At 41.2% G+C, this 19,440-nt stretch overlaps 1 protein-coding gene and 1 pseudogene across 1 annotated transcript in view; both read left to right on the top strand.

The window, feature by feature from the left end:
• The window catches only part of LOC126203145 (prolactin-releasing peptide receptor-like), a 918,861-nt gene that overhangs the window by 163,251 nt on the left and 736,170 nt on the right, over positions 1-19,440 (top strand). The window lies entirely within an intron of this gene.
• LOC126204621 (5S ribosomal RNA) lies at positions 6,832-6,949 on the top strand (annotated as a pseudogene).

Here is a 19,440-nt window from a genome sequence, read left to right on the forward strand (position 1 = left end):
ACTTCTACTTAGTCAACTTGAATAGTCATTTTTCCAAGTCCCACATTTTTCTCAATGTTCATCATTAATAGGTTCGAACATGTGTATTTTTGGCTACCCAAGTTATATTTCTGAATTTTTGTCTAACCATGATGTTTTCTAGCTGATATACCCCTTTATTCCATGGCCATTTTCGAGTATATCATCTTTTCCTGTGATTTGTAGAGCGCTAGTTTTTTCAACTCAATAAAAAAGAAGCCAAACATAACTGTAAATCTGTTCCAATTGAATTACTGTAAGATACAAACCTACCGTAATGTATCTGTGTGTCATGGTTGACTGCACATGACACGATATCGAAAACACTTGACGTACTACAGCAGCAGTTCTCACCAGAAACAGTATCCTCCAAAATCTGTACTTTACCACTCGGGTACAGACAGCTACAACGTTCCACTGTTTTGCATTGGGATTAGTGTGTAGCAAAGCAGAATATGTTCCCTTATGTGACTAAATGACAATGAAACAAGCAAGCTCGACTCCCACCTCGGTATAACAATGAGTACAATAACATCTCTCCTCTTGAACTCAGAAGGCGGGAGGCTTTGTTAGATAAGTTTAAGACATGCATCTCATTAAAGACTGTATCCCTAGTATTACATCTGATAGGCTGAAACCAGATAACCAGCAATTAGAAACTGCTGCAGAACCTCTTTCTGGAGGATTTGATGCACGCCACAAATGTGAGCAAATGTGGATCCTGCAACCACTACCATTCGGAACTGAATCCTATCTAAACACCTCGACGTACGTTAAAAAGAGGAAACAGAATTCCAACGAACCATGGTGTGTTAGGGACTTCCTTTTCAATTCGAAAAAGAAGTGCCCTACCCATTATGCACTTGCGGCGAGTCAGCCCCGTTCATCCAACATATCGTGCAGGAGTTTACCTCAACATCGTATCCGGGTAAAGCAAAGGACTTTCTGACAATGACCTCCAGATGCTTTTGACGGTACGGAGAGAATAAATTTAACATTGTAAACTTTTATTCCAGTTTATTTTTCATTATTCCCATTGTTTTATATCTGTATAATAATACCTTGTGTTCTGCCATACACTAAATAAATTGTGGTGATTTTTTAAGAGCGTGTTTGCTGAAACTTGTTGAAACGCATAGCACTCTTCTAGAAGGTTCCCTCCTGTCTTATTTCTTCCTCCCAAGCCATAATGTCCAGTAAGCCTACCTTCCATTTCCTCTAACTCGTATCTCGTTTGAATGGCGCCGTGACTTGATGCAACTCATTTAATTCTGATAGGTGAGAACAGACGCCCTTTATAGACTTTAGGATAATGCGTTCCGATACGATGCACGACTAACAGGAAACTCGGGTGTGTATGATATTTGTCGTTGTTTGAGTTACAATAGTTCACATTAAATGGTCTAAAGATGAGTAATATTTCATTCCACTTCACATAATGAAAAGACTTCTCGAAACCTATGAACAGAATATATGGTTTCTGGTTTCTCCCAGTTCTGCTGTTATTAGCCACAGCGCTGAAACTGTACTCTAATTCTCCTAGAATCCAAGGATCAAACTAGTACCTTCCTGGTGTTCTTCTGCTAGAAAGTACTCTCGCGTAATACACACTCATGTGATAGCAGATCGACAGTGCGCTAGTTTTTATATCAGCTGCTCTTGCATTCTTACGAAGCTTAATAATTTTCTCCCCGTCCCAACGTTACCGACTGACCGCCGTGTCATCCTCAGTCCATAGGCTTTAGTGGATGTCGATATGGAGGGGCATGTGGCCAGTACACCTCTCTCCTAACCGCTGTCAGTTTTCGTGGGCGAAGCCACTACTTCTCCATCATAAAGATCCTCAGTTGGCCTCACAGAGGGAGGGTGTACCCTGCTTGCCAACAGCGCTCGGCAGACCTGTAAGTTTACCCACCCAAGAGCCCGACAGCGCTTAACTTCCGTGATCTAATGGCAACAGGTGTTACCATAGCGGCAAGGCCACTGGTTAAGCGTAATAATTACAGTGTTCAGAATCTGTTGGAACTTTCCTAGTTTTACAATTTTTATGCACGAGCTGGTATTGTTCTTGCTTCGCCCTTTGGACTGATATCTGTAAGAGCTCTGCTGGAATTTCGTTCTTGTTTGAACACTTATCCCTTTTGAGTCTGTCCAATCAATTTTAAAAATCAGAAATGAGGATTAATTCTTGTCTTCTATTACTTTTTATTGTGATAACTTTGTTTACATACAAGAAGTAAGACAATAAAAGACTACTTCAGTAGGTCCTTCTCTAATTAAAATATTCATTATTTTACTTTCAATGATCCTTGAAGAAATTCTAATTAATGTATTACGACTCTGCACAGAAATGTAACTTGAAATAGAATAAAGGCAATAAATCGAATATGAAGTTGCTTATCGTGAAAAATAAACAGAACAGACGTGTTTCCGGTCTGTGGAAATCCACTAGTACCCGTTCACTTAATTAATATCAAATTTCGTAGCATATCTCCAAGTGACCGCCCAGTTGTTTTGTGGTTTCGTAAATAATCTAGAATAAACATATGATCAACCTTACATATGCGTAATCCTGTACAGACAGTCATCGCCAACACTATTGTTGTTCTGCACAGAGTATAAATGATTGAAGGAAGCAAGTTTATAGAGTTTGACGCCCCACAGACAGGGAGGTGATTAGAGACAGAGCACAAACTTCAATAGCACAGTGTATTGTACAGGTATCGCCTGGAACCGTTCTAAATTCCACCATTTCTCGAAAATGAATTAAGGAAAATCCCAGAAAATCGAGAGGTCCCAATTCTCTCAGAAATGTGTCCACTGCCTCAACCAATGGGGCCCTTCCTTTGTGCCTGTTGGATCGAGATGTACTCTTAAATTTTACTGTTCCTGCACCGACCCGTCTGCGAACGCAGTAAGCCTAATGAGAATATTTTCAGTTTGTAACTGACATACTAAATACTTCACAGGAAGGGAAGGCAGCTCTGTAGTCAGCTTGCTAGCTTAATTGACAGCGTCCTCACAATTCCATGAATACCGAGTGCAACATGTGAAGAGATAGCAGAGCAATTCAAAATCACGGCGTACCCAGCAGTGATTTGTTTTCTCCTCAATCTCACAAATTACTGGAACCCTGATTCGTAATTTCCACCCTCTGTCCCTTGATACCCCTCCCACTGCCAATCCACCGTTCCAATCAGCATACAATCTGATTTCCAGAATGCGGTATCCGTTAAATTGCACAGCCCACTCACTGGCAACGAGGACTACACGCTGTACTATCCTAAGTTTTCAGGTCACCTGTAGTACGTGCCCATACTGCAAGTCAATTTATAGATGTTGAGCTAATATATAGGAACCATAAAGTTTCCATGCCGTGTTGCGTTGTGAAGGTCAGAGATAAGAATTATTTAAGTGGCTGTTAAACGAAATGCATGAATTACTTTGTATATATATATATATATATATATATATATATATATATATATATATATATATATATATATATATGATCTTTTGATAGTGCAGCGTTCGTTTTCATCCTCCGTTCTATGTCTAGTTACGTTTTCGGTAAGTTCATGTATTGTTAAGTAATAAGTAGTTCCATTGGTAACTTCGGTGCTGAACAGCCCTGGTAACATACACACACACACATATATATATATATATATATATATATATATATATATATATATATATATATGTGTGTGTGTGTGTGTGTGTGTATGTTACCAGGGCTGTTCAGCACCGAAGTTACCAGTGGAACTACTTATTACTTAACAATATATATATATATACATATATATATATATATATATATATATATATATATATATGTGTGTGTGTGTGTGTGTGTGTGTGTGTGTATGTTACCAGGGCTGTTCAGCACCGAAGTTACCAGTGGAACTACTTATTACTTAACAATACATGAACTTACCGAAAACGTAACTAGACATAGAACGGAGGATGAAAACGAACGCTGCACTATCAAAAGATCAGCTTCAGTTTCAAATAAAGTGAATGAAGCGTCTATGACGCAGCACGAATAAAGCAAATAAGGCATTACAGACAGACCAACGGGAAGATTTTCTTCGGCTTATTCTCTTTAAAAATCTCTATTCTCCATAGTTATTGATTGGAGATTATGTGTGAAAACTGCTTGTCCCATTGTATGAGGTCGAACGTAGGAACAACGAAATCCAAAACGAGTGAAATGGGGGTATTTCATATGAACAGTGTTCAAAATAACGGACCAATAACTATGGAGAATAGGGATTTTTAAAGAAAGTAAGCCGAAGAAATTTTTTTTAGATTAACTCTTGCTTTGCTCAGCAACAACTAATGGACTGCACACTAAAACACCTGTTAATAATTATTTGACTTTTAGTAACAGCCGCATATGCCATCTGCCGGTCTGTAAAACTCGCGTTTGAACTTGTCACAAACGAATTTGGTTACTACTTGAAGTGATGTAGATAACCTGTGGACAAATACTCGTAACTTAGATAGCAGTGTTGAGCACTGACCATTATGAAGTCGAGTAAAATAGATTTTTGGATGAATTTAAAAGTCTTTGACTTTTTTCTATGAATGAACGTTTTTTATTCTACAAATTTTAAACATTAGATGGCTGTTTGCTCCAGAGTGATTATGTCACAGTTCATGAAAGTTTATTTTATCTTATTCACATTTACATTTCGGACCAGTTTCTTGTGTAAGGTTTTGTGCCACCTTTACTGAAGTGGGACAAAGATGAGCGATCGCGCTGCACGAGTAGTGAATAGGATCTTTGATTCTGTGTTTAAGTTTATCTGTGGTTTACTTGCTTGTCTGACAGTTGCTTGAGGTATAGTAGGGAGCAGTTGAATTTATTTATTTATTTTATTTATTTATTTATTTATTTATTTATTTATTTATTTTTGAGAAGGAGATTTGATATTTGTGAATCTGTGAGAAATTATCTGAAATTATTAATGAGCTGAAAACTTGTTGTAAACATATGTGATTGAGTCTGTAGAAGGGGAGGAATTTTTCAAGGTAGTGCACGGGCAATAATGAAATGTTTGTTTCTCAGAATTATTAATTGAAGGAAATGTTTGTCATTTGGGTAACTAATAATATTCATTAACCCCGTTAATTAGATCCCTTTGTTTCCATTATGTCACACGTAGTTAATTAGTTTAAATGCCTGCAAAATTTTTAGTAATGAGAGGATTTTGTAGTTGTTAGAGACTTGTTACATCGTACAGTCGTTTTTGTCAATAATCAGAGTTTAATTTTTCAAGAACGACTTTCTTTAAAATAAAACCCTCTTCCATCGTTCTTAATGATGTTTTGAATGTTTTGTCGTGTGTGCATAGCACCTTAAGCCACACGAAGCCACATATTGTTTCTGACAATCAAGAAACAAGTTTTGTAGTGAGTAGATTACTTTTTTTTTACTTGCTGCATTTTCTTATTGAAATTTGCTTTCGAGAACGTCAGTACACCAGATACAAAACAGTATGATGAGCAGGAGGTAAGCTATTTTTATTTCAGGGTAGACCTCACTTTACATTCTTGTGAGCAAACGGTACACGGTCTGAATTTTCGGGTATTGAGCTTATTAAGCAGATTAATATACTTGAACGGTGTAGATAATATTAAACAGTTATTTTCTACCGAGTTGAGGAGTATTTTATTTCGTGGATATTTCGAATCAAAATTTTCATTTCAAGTTACACAATTTTCATAACGTACTTCAACATTGAGTTAAGCACCACCCTTAGATTTAGTGATAAGATAGCCCAGTGGATAGCCCATCAAAATGTGGACACCAATCAAGCATGAAAACCGGAGGAAAGGTGTGCTGAACTGTGAAAAAAGAAGCAAAATAGAAAGAGCGAACTATCCGAGCTCAAGATGTGTAACATCAAGCGAATGTGAATAACAACGGCATTGTGGTTATGTGGTCACGGTGTTGAATTGCGAACGGGGAGATCCGTATTCAAAGTTGCCTCGCACCCCGTATGTATTTTTTTCTTAATTTTTTGACAAAGTTATTGACTGTCTGTCCAGTCATTGAAGTTTTGTTCGCTGTATTCAAATCGCGTCTGTGTCGTGATGTAACGTCCGTTTACAACAGCGAGATGTAAGGGAGGGACCTTCATACGTACGTACCTCCCATTTGTTATTTACAAGTAGCACATGTTATGACTCTCTGTTCCATTTCGAAAATTTTGACTTTTGATTTCATTTGTTGTAACATAGTTCGCACCCATTTATTTGCTGTTTTCATTTCTGTGAGAGATATATGTGACATCCCACATGCTCTCACTATTCATCACATTCACTTACGACGGTACTATATTCTTACCACATGACTCATGTTCTATAGCCAGTTTATGGTATGACAATTGCCAAAACTACAGAAGAACAGATACGTTAATAACCGGACGGAGAGTTCATAATTTTGTGGAAAAAGATCACGAGAAAGATTTCAACACGGATCTTCGGCTGTGCACTCTGGCACCGTGAGCACCCAACCACGATGCAGTGATTCTGTCAATTCGCCCTATGTTTCATATCTTCAGCTTGGGCCGTTCACTATTTCTATTTTTTCACAATTCAGCACACCTTCGTCCTGTTTCCGTGCTTGGCCTGAGTTGTTTTTGATGGGATATCCTCTGGCACATTTTACCACTAAATCTGGGGTAAGGGGGAGGAGCGATGAGGAGTTCCCATTGTAAGTACGCAATTAGTTTTTTTCGGGTTTTAATTAGATCTATTTTCATTATTTCAAATTCAGCATTTCACTTAGTTTTGTCCATGCCGGGCAACGGCCTTGCCGCACTGGATACACCGGTTCCCGTCAGATCACCGAAGTTAAGCGCTGTCGGGCTTGGCCGGCACTTGGGTGGGTGACCATCTGGGCCACCATGCATTGTTGCCATTTTTCGGGGTGCACTCAGCCTCGTGATGCCAATTGACGAGCTACTCGACCGAACAGTAACGGCTCCGGTCAAAGAAAACCATCATAACGACCGGGAGAGCGGTGTGCTGACCACATACCCCTCCTATCCGCATCCTCATCTGAGGATGACACGGCGGTCGGATGGCCCCGATGGCCATGGCAGCTGGTTACGGGTATGTGACTGTTACAATGATTGATACCTTTCACTCTTAACCATCGGTTCAAAGCATAAAAACTTTTTTCTTCAGACATGGAGGCGACCGATGTTTAGAGTTTTTTTTATTTAAAAGATGGGTGTTAAAGCTAATACAGGGCTGAATACTCCTTTTAAAAAATCGATTATGAAATATGTAATAGAGACAGGGGGTACAAACTTTGTGTTTTTACCTAACAATACCGTTATCCATTAGCGTCACTTGAGTCGTTAATAGTTGGAAGTCCCTGGCAATGTGTCTATTTCTACGTACTTTGCGAAGCCGTCAGAGTCGATGCAGCGGCATGTAATCGACTGCGTACAGGGGACCAAGGCGGTGTTGGGCGCATTGGCGGCGACCAGCTGGGCTGCAGCTGAGCCGAAGTGCGTGGTCAGTCGGACGCCGTAATACGGACCCGTAATCGATATGGTTAGAGGGCCGACTGGCGGAACGAGAGCCTGTCGAGTACCAGCGACTGCAACACTCGCAGGTGGGAATCGCGTCAATGAAGGCTCAAATGACTCACAATAAACAGGAGGTAAACTTACAATACGTGATACGTACAAATACAGAATTAGCCTGTAAGAACGAAGCTGGCAACTGATGAAACCAGACATCAAACATTTTCATTACAAATAGTGAGTTTGTTTTTATTCCTGGTATCTGAAAACTGCTGTTCCATGAATTGGGAGGGCCAGCCTATGAAGTAGGGACATTACCCAAGGTTTCAGCCTGCCCCAGTTATCAGCGCACACTCCGCTGTAGAGTGAAAATTTCATTCTAGAAATAACCCCCAGCGCGTGGCTAAGCCATGTCTCCGCAATATCCTTTCTTCCAGGAGGGCTAGTTCTGCAAGGTTCGCAGGAGAGCTTCTGTAAAGTTTGGAAGGTAGGAGACGAGATACTAGCGGAATTAAGGCTGTGAGGACGGGGCATGATTCGTGCTTGGGTAGCGTAGTTGGTGGAGCACTTGCCCGCGAAAGGCAAAGGTCCCGAGTTCGAATTTCGGCCCTGCACACAGCTTTATTCTGCCAGGAAGTTTCATTACCCAAGGTATTCACCGTCTGGCTGGGGATCTAGTACAACCTGTGGCGTTGGCTTGCGCAATTTACATATTTACACTAGCCATATTTACAGGAAATCCATACAAAGGAGCCAATGACCAGTGCAGCTACAGGTACAGACGTAGCGCTTGAAATAACCACTCGATCGGAACAATTCTGCGGGTGCCAGTCACCAATGTGAGCGATAGCAAACGGAGTGACGAAGGAACACAGTTTTGTGACAACCGACAAGTAACAAAGTGGTATTTTTATCCCGTAAGGTCAGGCATGCGTTATCGAAATGCGAAGCGCTCGATACCTTTGTAAGGCTTTACTTTCTGACACGTTATTGATCTACTTGGTTAATTAATTAGAACACTGTTGACGCCTTACAGCAAAACATGAGACAGACAAATCACTGCAACAAGAGAGGAGCAATACCTTAGTATAATGTGGCTGGAAAAGAATGTGAAAGTCTTGAAACTGTGGGAGGGCTTAGTGCCAATTAATCCCGCTGGCGTAAATAACCGCGTCGTCAGAATTGATCTAAGCTTACTCGGTCTACTGCAGAAATAAACAGGTGCCTACTTTCGCATCAATCGATAGATTACACGTTTCGGCGTTTCTGTTGGCTTTAGGATGAAAGGGTGTAGTTCGCCATTTTTGGGTTTGTAACATTTTCCAAATTTGTGCTAACAGTGCCAACATAAAATTTGAGCCTTGGTCGGTGAGTATTGCGTCGGGACTTCCCGAAAGGCAGTACCAAGTGACTGACAAAGGTGCAAGCAACAGTTTCAGCGGTCATATCCGCAAGTGGTATCAAGGTTAAGTATCCTGAAAAGTGCTCAGTAATTGACAATATGTATTTATTATTCTTGGTGCTTTGTGGAAATGGGCTTCAGATCTCAAAGGCCACAATGTGAATTGATTTCGATGCTTTTGGTAATGTTTGTAAAGGATCTTGAGTCACTGGTGAAGGAGCTCCTTGCGTACGAGGCAGACAATGTTGTATATACTTCTTCATGTCGGTCTGTCGACCTCTCCAGAAGTAATTTTAGGCTATTCTGGATTCGTGGCTCGTTGCCCATTATGGCTGGCCTGGAGACTGTCATGAAACTGTGCTGTTATTCGTTGTTGCAATTCTTCAGGTATTGTTACTCTGTTACCCAACGGGATATTTCGATATAATATACCGTGTTTTCTATCACAATCAGAGAGTGGGGTATACCGGTGGCAGTCTACATCTTTCTCTGTCTCTCTCTCTCTCTTGTGATTCTTTCAATTCCTCTAGGGAAACGTCATCTGTTTGCGCCACTCTAACCTTTCTGCTTAGGCTGTAGTCATTTGTGTGCAGGCGGCCGGGCTTATATCGAACTGTGTAATCATATTCTGATAGTTTTAATGCCCATCTAGTCAAGCGACTACTGGGGTATTTTAAACTTAACAGCCATACTAAAGCAGCGTGGTCCGTGACCACAGTGAACTGACGTCCATACAAGTAATACTTACATTAATTTACTCCAAACGTGAGAGCTAAAAAATTGTTCAAAAGTGTGTGAAATCTTATGGGACTTAACTGCTAAGGTCATCAGTCGCTAAGCCTACACACTACTTAACCTGAATTATCCTAAGGACAAACACACACACACCCATGCCCGAGGGAGGACTCGAACCTCCGCCGGGACCAGCCGCACGGTCCATGACTGCAGCGCCCTAGACCGCTCGGCTAATCCCGCTCGGCACGTGAGAGCTAGCAACTCCTTCTCTGTAGTACTGAAATTTTTGCTGAGTTCATTTGTCTGGAGGCGTAACCAATAGATCTTTCCTCGCCGTTATATTCCTGACTTAAAACAGCTTCAATAGCGTAGTCGGATGACTTCGTCGAGAATAAAAGGTTTTTCAAAATATGGATGTATTAGTAGAGGTGAACTAGTCAAAATTTCTATAATTTTCCTCATTGCTGCTTCGTACTTACCTGTCCAAACACTGCATCTTTCTTTAGTAATTTTGTTAAGGTCTTTGCTACTGTAGCATAATCCTAGACAAAACTCCTATAATAATTGGCCAAACCGAAGAAAGACTGTCACTCTTTAACATTTCTTGGGGTTGGAAAATTATCCACTGCCTCAGTTAACCTAGGATCTGGCTTAACTCCATCTGAAGTAAGATGTTCCCCAGGTACTGAGCCTGTGACTGTGCGAAAGAACATTTTTCTAGTTTTAAACTCAAGTGTGCACTTTCAGATCTAGACAATACATTTCTTAATCTTTCAGCATGCTCTTCCATTGTTTTTGCAAAAATTATGACGTCGTCGAGATACACGATACACATAGTTGGCTTTAAACCCTCAGTAAGTCGGCAAATGTTTGAAAAGTGTCAGACGCATTTCTTAGACCAAAAGGCAAGCGTCAGAATTCATATAATCCAGATGGGATCACAAAAGTAACGTCTATCTTGTGGTGCAATCGGAATCTGATAATATCCAAGGACGAATGTCTAGGGTGGTAAAATATCTGCAATTTCCTAACCTGCTTAAGGTTTCGTCGATACGTCGCAGAGGGTAAGCATACGGTTCTTCGCTCTCATATCGACACATAGACGATAGGTTTCCTCTCCATTGATTGATTTTTCTTGGGCACAATGACAATTGGATTGGCCCAAGGGTTTGCAGAGGGCTGAATATAACTGCAGCCTTTTGCTGTTGAATCGTATCTTCAACAACACTCTGTAATTGATGTGGTAAATATTACGACTTCGGTGCTATTGGTCTAGCGTCTCCCGTGGGAATTTCGTCTTGTATGACGTCAGTTGCTGGCAAATATTGCCTTTCCTCGAATAACCACGTATATCGTTCTAAAACTGGGTAAAAAATATTTGGCTCTGACTACGGCAAAAGTGTCAAATTCTCTTTCAACTGATTTCTTATCGAAGGTGAAAGTGCGCAAACCTTCCTCACAGGTAACTGCTTACATCTTCTTTCTCGAATCTGTTTATAGTTCGAAACATCTATTTGCGTAACTTCTTCGCCTCTGGCTAGTACTGTGCCACGTGCGATTCCTACGTCCCATTGACCAGAATTGCGAACACACACAGATATCTGAAACCTGTTCCCTTTTACTTCGGGCGTACTTAGACCTTTCTTAACATGGACTTAACAGCCTGCCGAGGAGGCGGTCTGGGCGAGCGAATCGACCAGAAAGTCCGATCTTGGCGGTACCCCGTCTTTTACTTCAATCCAGAGAATTTCACCGTTCTGTCGCTAATTGTTACGGGCGTGACAGTTTTCAACGCCCATTTACGCGGTTCATTTGGAGATTGTGAGGTAGGCCTCACTTCACAGGTTCCTCGCGAATTAGACGTATTCTCACTGTCCGAAAAGTGGTCTGTATCACTGAACCCAACACTGCCCGAACTATAAACGATCATAGCCTGGTAACGTGTTAGGAGATCATTCCCCAGGATGATATAAAATCGCGTCTGCGTATCCCCACTACTTCCACATCAAACATATACACTAGTGGACATTAAAATTGCTACAGCAAGAAGAAATGCAGATGATAAACGGGTATTCATTGGACAAATATATTATACTAGAACTGACATGTGATTACAATTTCACGCAATTTGGATGCATAGATCATGAGAAATCAGTACCCAGAACAACCTCTGGCCGTAATAACGGGCTTGATACGCCTGGGCATTGAGTCAAACAGAGCTTGGATGGCGTGTACAGGTACAGCTGCCCATGGAGATTCAACACGATACCACAGTTCATCAGGAGTAGTGCCTGGCGTAGTGTGACGAGCCAGTTGCTCGGCCACCATTGACCACACGTTTTCACTTGGTGAGAGATCTGGAGAACGTGCTGGCCAGGGCAGCAGTCGAACACTTTCTGTGTCCAGAAAGGCCCGTACAGGACTAACATGCGGTCGTGCATTATCCTGCTGAATTGTAGGGTTTCGCAGGGATCGAATGAAGGGTAGATTCATGAGTCGTAACACATCGGAAATGTAACGTCCACTGTTCAAAGTGCCATCAATGCGAACAAGACGTGACCGAGACGTGCAACCAATGGCACCCCATACCATCACGTCGGGTGATACGCCAGTATGGCGAAGACGAATACACGCTTCCAATGTGCATTCCCCGCGATTTCGCCAAACACGAATGCGACCATCATGACGCTGTAAACTTTAATGAAAAAAAAAAAAAAAATATATATATATATATATATATATATATATATATATATAAATTATTTATTATGTAAAAATGAATGGATGGATGAAAATGGGGAAGAAATGGCTTTAAATATTTTTGTTATTTACTCTTTCAGTACGAACTTTGCTGTAGAACCCCTTATTTACGTGTGGTAATAAAAATGCATTTAGACAGAATTAAGCACATCTAAACTTACGTGAACCTTAGAAACCCTCTCATGCTGATAAATAACTGATTAATAACATTTATGACGTTGAAAATTGTATAAATTAAATTTTTTTACGTATTTCGGCCTTGGCACACATTTTCTAAATGCAGTGGTTTTTTAAATATTTACTGAATTCTTTCCCGGCGTTAGCTATGGAACACAAGACTGCCTCTGTTAGCATAAAATGGTTAAATATTGCCAAGCCGACCTGAACGTTTAATTATCATTGACAAAACACACTTCACTATACGTTTAAGTTATTTGCTTTAGAAATCGAAAGAACCAACAGATTAACAACTTCAACGTTAATTATCCGCCTATGAATGCACAAATGTAAAACCAGTAATAAATTCCGTCAGCCTCAGGATCGCTGTAAAAGAAAAATATTTCGTAATTCACTGCTAATTTTACCTGCTCCCGATTTACGGGTTTGGTTAATTTTACAGCGGAACAGTTTTTTAAATGTGCCGCCGCTGCAAATCGTTCGGTCGCGGCACAGCCCAGCAACACCAACGATAATCGCTAAAAATGCTGAAAATTCTTTAAAGAAATATTATAGATGACATGGGCAAGCTAATTTACATTAGTAATACACAATTTTGATAAATTATAATGTATTTAGACCATAACAATAATTAAAATTACACACCTTTATAATTTCTCCTCTAATGGCGGCTAAAGATAGATACAGACAAAAGAAGTCTACTCATTCATATAATGCTACGTCACAGGTTCCTCTCTCTCTCAGCTCTCGAGGAAGACCACAAAGAATGCACATTATGTAGTGCTTTTTATACTACTGCTGATTTTTAGTATCCCTTTGTAATCTTACAACATTATTTTCCTCTGTGGCTATATTTTACATTTTTTCATCGCAGATATTAACATATTTCGTAATTACATTATGAGTATAGAAATATTACAACCATAAATACATTGAGAATATTATTACAGAAAATATTACAATAATAACCAACGTCCTTTATACAAAATTAAATAATATTTTTTGTTAAACAATTACAGTACATACGAATTGCTTTTTTGTTGGTATGAACTGTGCGTAGTGTTCTCATTACCGTACACGTTCCTAACAGGCGTGCCACAGTTGTTGTTAAGCATTTGCAAATGTGCACGCTCGAGTTCAGCAATTCTGTGTGTCATTTCATTTTATTAATAGTGTGTGTGCGGCCAGGGAACAGTTACATTGCTTCCCTGGCAAAGAGTTTGTATACTTTGACACAATGGTGCCAGTAAAGTTCTTTACAATTCTGTTTTTTTAATGGAATGGCTCTTTTAATTAGTCCCAGGGTTATATATGTTCATGGCTCCCCCATTTGGGCGAAGGCAGACAGGAAACCTAGGCCAAACTGTGCCGGAGCCTAGCCATCCCAGTTGGTTCATGATTCATCTTGTCTCTTTAACAGTAATTCTTTTGAAATGATTTAGCAGTTTGTCATCAACGGTTACATAATATAACAGTCACATACAGTTCAACGAAAGTTTGTTGTGTGAGTTTAACAACTCTTAATTATCATTTTGTGATATACTGCAAGGTCACTTGTCCTAGGATATATCATTTAGTTTTTTCAAATCATTTAGTACAAAGTCACTTTCATAATGTTCTCACTACCTACGTGTTACAAATCCATCTCCTACACTTGTCAGTGTTCATTTTCTCTCGTTAATTTATGGGTACACATAATAAGTGTTCAATGTTTGTCAAAAATTGAGTTCATTGACATGTTATGCAGTTTGTGTAAATAGTTTGGAATATGTCAATAAGCGGTGCGGAGTGATTGTTGAGCGGCGCTGGTTTGCACAATGTTTCGTTGTCACAATAACGCGTTTTTTGGGCACACAATATTTTTTCACCATGTCATGACTTGTCATTAGTCACACGCAAGTTTTCACCTTAGAACAAAATGTTTCTCTGTAGTCAATGCGCTTTCCTGGCGTCCCTTGAGACACAAAGAGTATTTTTTTGTACACTCGCAAAGTACAAGTCATAGTTTGACACTAGCTTGGTCCACCGTCTGTTATCGGCTCACTGTTCGTGTCGTGTTAGTTCCTTGTCCACTTGCACACACGGCGATGATACAGTTTCTTATTGCTTGTTCAAAACAACCTCGTGACGTATTGCTGCAGTTTTAACAGTCACTGTCTGTCTCTGCCACACAATACTGCACTTTTGTTTTAAGTTTTTTTTTTCAGTTACAATGTTCGTTGTGCAATTTTTTGTAACAGCACATTCGTAACTTCTTTGTTCGCTTTTTACCAAGGTGTGTGATAATTGCGAACATGGTAATAAATATTAAAATTTCGTATTAGTTTGCCCAAAAATCATCTATATTTATGTTCGAGTAGATTTTATTTGTGCATTCCAGACGGATTCAGGCATATTGTTCAATAACTCCTTTGAAATTATGTCTCACTTTACTTGCAAGGTCCTACGTAACTACAGTGTAGTCTCTGTAGGCTAAAATTGACTTGGACTGTATCAGGCTAGCTCTTTTTACTGATTCGATCTGCACATGCTTCAATTGAAGCTTCTTTGTGCATAACTTTGCGTTACTTAAATTTGCAATAAGTTTGCCTCCCATGGTGCCCTCGTGTCACTACTGGGTGCATTACTCTCTTTGATAATACTGGTTTGAAAATAAAGTTCTCAGGGTCTCATATTATTAATATTATTCTGGGTTCGAACCTGTCAATATATATATATATATATATATATATATATATATATATATATATATATATATATATATATATATCATTAATGTTCATTCATTTCCAAAAGAATGGTGTACCTTTTTATACATAACACATAGGACTATTAGCCATTTACTGTAGGAATATTTTCACATCCTTACGCGGATACAGTCCCCGTACTCTCCCTGAGTGGGGATCTGCTAAGAGATGGCTACTATTTCCTTCTTGGACCAAGGAATGGAGTATGAGGCTCGACAGTAGGATTTGTGAGGCTTCACCTCGATGTTGTATTGATATCCCTTAACAATTCCTGGTCGTTCTGAAAATACATCTGCATGGTTAGGTAATAACTGTACCAAATCCTGCTGTTGCATTGAATTCAAATTTTCGGACTGTGATACTTTGTTCACAAGTGTGTCCACATTTGCTTTTAATTGATCACCTTGTACGTCTGGATAATAGAGATTTTGTCCTAGAGAATGATTGTCTGAATGTAGTATCCACTGATTCCTACATTTTATGTTAATAGCATTACAATTAGGCACTGGTACCTCTTCAGATCCGAGCATGGACAATTCTATTCTCCTACCCGTGTTCATCAAACTTAATTTTCCCCAAGAAAGGTCGATTATTGCGTCCCTTTCTCTCAAAAATCGACCCCCAAAATGCAGGCTACCTTTAAACCCTTTACTACCAGGAACGAGCACGCAATGGCTACTCCCCCTATATACATCTCTACCCGCACTTGGAGTTTAACTATTTGTTGCTGTGCACTGATGGCTCCAGTGACTTTGCAATCGTTCACAGGAAAAGTCAGCATACGCTTTTCTTTCCCCAGTACTCTGAATAGGTCCAGACTCATGACACAGACAGTAGCACCTATATCTACGATTGCTTGCACATCAATATTCCTAATTTTGATCTCTATTATCGTTTGTACTTTGTCATTGTGCTCCTTTGTGCACGTGGGTGGTTCAGTTATTAATTCATGTCCCATCTGTACCCCGTCATTATACCTGAGGATACAGATTTACGATGTTTTGTTCTGTGTCGGGCTGGTCTCACTCCAAACCTCAGCCGACGATGGAGAGCGTATCTCGGCTTAATCTAGTTTGTTGGGTTATTACTGGTGGATGGGTGTGGCTGCTCTGTGTCGCTGTTACGATGTTTTGTTCTGTGTCGGTCTGGTCTCAGTCGAAACCTCAGCCGACGATGGAGAGCGTATCTCGGCTGAATCTAGTTTGTTGGATTATTACTGGTGGATGGGTGTGGCTGCTCTGTGTCGCTGACCACCACTATGTGTAAGTTGTGTTGCGTCGGCCGCCACGGTTGCGCAATTGGCGCATTTTGTGGTGGCAGTCGGTTATTGTCATATCTTTCACTGTTTTGCCGGTCCGCACTGGGCCTCTGGTTCTGTGGCCAAGTTCGGTTTGCATCGTTATAGGTCCAGAATGAGATTTTCACTCTGCAGCGCAGTGTGCGCTGATATGAAACTTCCTGGCAGATTAAAACTGTGTGCCCGACCGAGTCTCGAACTCGGGACCTTTGCCTTTCGCGGGCAAGTGCTCTACCATCTGAGCTACCGAAGCACGACTCACGACCTGTCCTCACAGCTTTACTTCTGCCAGTACCTCGTCTCCTACCTTCCAAACTTTACAGAAGCTCTCCTGCGAACCATGCAGTTTGCATCGTTATAGGTCCAGAATGAGATTTTCACTCTGCAGGAAACTTGCCCGCGAAAGGCAAAGGTCCCCAGTTCGAGTCTCGGTCGGGCACACAGTTTTAATCTGCCTGGAAGTTTCATATCAGCGCACACTCCGCTGCAGAGTGAAAATCTCATTCTGGAAACATCCCCCAGGCTGTGGCTAAGCCATGTCTCCGCAGTATCCTTTCTTTCAGGAGTGCTAGTTCTGCATGGTTCGCAGGAGAGCTTCTGTAAAGTTTGGAAGGTAGGAGACGAGGACTGGCAGAAGTAAAGCTGTGAGGACCGGTCGTGAGTCGTGCTTCGGTAGCTCAGATGATAGAGCACTTGCCCGCGAAAGGCAAAGGTCCCGAGTTGTAATCTCGGTCGGGCACACAGTTGTAATCTGCTAGGAAGTTTCACATCAGCGCACACTCCACTGCAGAGTGAAAATCTCATTCTGGAAACATCCCCCAGGCTGTGGCTAAGCCATGTCTCCGCAGTATCCTTTCTTTCAGGAGTGCTAGTTCTGCATGGTTCGCAGGAGAGCTTCTGTAAAGTTTGGAAGGTAGGAGACGAGGTACTGGCAGAAGTAAAGCTGTGAGGACCGGTCGTGAGTCGTGCTTCGGTAGCTCAGATGGTAGAGCACTTGCCCGCGAAAGGCAAAGGTCCCGAGTTCGAGTCTCGGTCGGGCACACAGTTTTAATCTGCCAGGAAGTTTCATATCAGCGCACACTCCGCTGCAGAGTGAAAATCTCATTCTGGAAACATCCCCCAGGCTGTGGCTAAGCCATGTCTCCGCAGTATCCTTTCTTTCAGGAGTGCTAGTTCTGCATGGTTCGCAGGAGAGCTTCTGTAAAGATTGGAAGGTAGGAGACGAGGTACTGGCAGAAGTAAAGCTGTGAGGACCGGTCGTGAGTCGTGCTTCGGTAGCTCAGATGGTAGAGCACTTGCCCGCGAAAGGCAAAGGTCCCAGGTTCGAGTCTCGGTCGGGCACACAGTTTTAATCTGCCAGGAAGTTTCATCGTTATAGGGATTGGTGTTCCACGGCCCCCTGGCATCTTTCCATCTACTATTGCTTGGTGGGCCTGTTTCATATCGGTCATCGAACCTCCTTTTCCGGTCATTATTCACCGGCGGTCTATTGCCGTTCCGGTCTCTACCTCTATTCCCGTTTTGTACATAACCTTGTCTCCTATTGTTACCTCCGCCGTTTCCATTATTTGGTGGAGGCGTGTTATTTCGACCATTTCTGTAACCGTTTCCGTTACTTTTAGCCTGTTCAGAGACTGCCTCAACATCCTCCTGAATGACGTCAATTGAGTCCAGAACAGACAAGAAATGTTCCATGTCGTTCTCCGGTACGTGCATAAGTTTTTCCTTTACGTGTATCGGCAAGTGTGATTTCAAAAGTCCGATCAAATCCCGGGATGAAATCTGCTCGTCCCAGTAACGGGTCTTATTGATGTATTTCTCAAAATATTTCCGCAAATTGCCTAATCGTGGAGAATACGGCTCTGGATTATATACCTCTTTCCGTATTCTCTCCTGAATACATGTTAACCAATATCTGGCCAAGAATGCCATTTAAAATTGCTCATATGTGCCGCAACTGGCAGCTGCTTCGGTTGCCCATAATGCAGCATCTCCTTGTATGTAAGACATAACGAACTGTATTTTCTGTGTATGACTCCAAACACTAGCAAAATGTTTCTAAATCCCTTGATAAATACTAGAGGGTGAACAGATTTCTTCTCCGTTGTAAACATCTTAAACTGTCGGTTTTTAATCAGGCTTTCTTCAATCACTATTTTTGAGTGACATTTGTTTGCTTCGCTAACGTTGGTTGCCTGTTCTGTCTCGCAGTCGCAGTTTTTAACTACTGTATTTATATGCCTATCATTGTTGCACCTGGCTGGCGTCATAAACACCTGTGCGTCGGTGCGTCGCCGTGTAACAAGCTGTTTTCCAGCTCTGCAGGACGACGGTCGACATTCCGCTGCTACAGCGGTATGTCAGTGTGCACCGCCCTTCTTAGGTCCTGCACTTCCGCACTCGAGCCCAAGTCTCTGGCCTCAATCGCGGCGTGCACCCTCTCGCCTATTGTTTGATTAAGGTCGGTGTCTTTTGCCTCTAACCAGTTCGTAAATTCCTTTTCAATTTTGTTCGCCTGTTCGGACATTTTCTGCTCTATTGCTAGATTTGTGTCAATTTCTAATTTTTCCAGCCTGTTAGCCAGTACACTGATTTTATCTGCGATACTGGCGCTAGCCACCTGGATATTATCTACTCTTTCGCTCAGTTCTTGCACCACTTTGGGTATAGTTTCGTAGTTTTGTCTCAAACTAACAATCTCACTTTGCATAGCTTCCAAAGATTGCATTAACTGCAAGTCTCTCTCATGCTGGCATC

The sequence above is a fragment of the Schistocerca nitens genome, chromosome 9 (assembly GCF_023898315.1).
Source record: "Schistocerca nitens isolate TAMUIC-IGC-003100 chromosome 9, iqSchNite1.1, whole genome shotgun sequence".
Lineage (NCBI taxonomy): Eukaryota > Metazoa > Arthropoda > Insecta > Orthoptera > Acrididae > Schistocerca > Schistocerca nitens.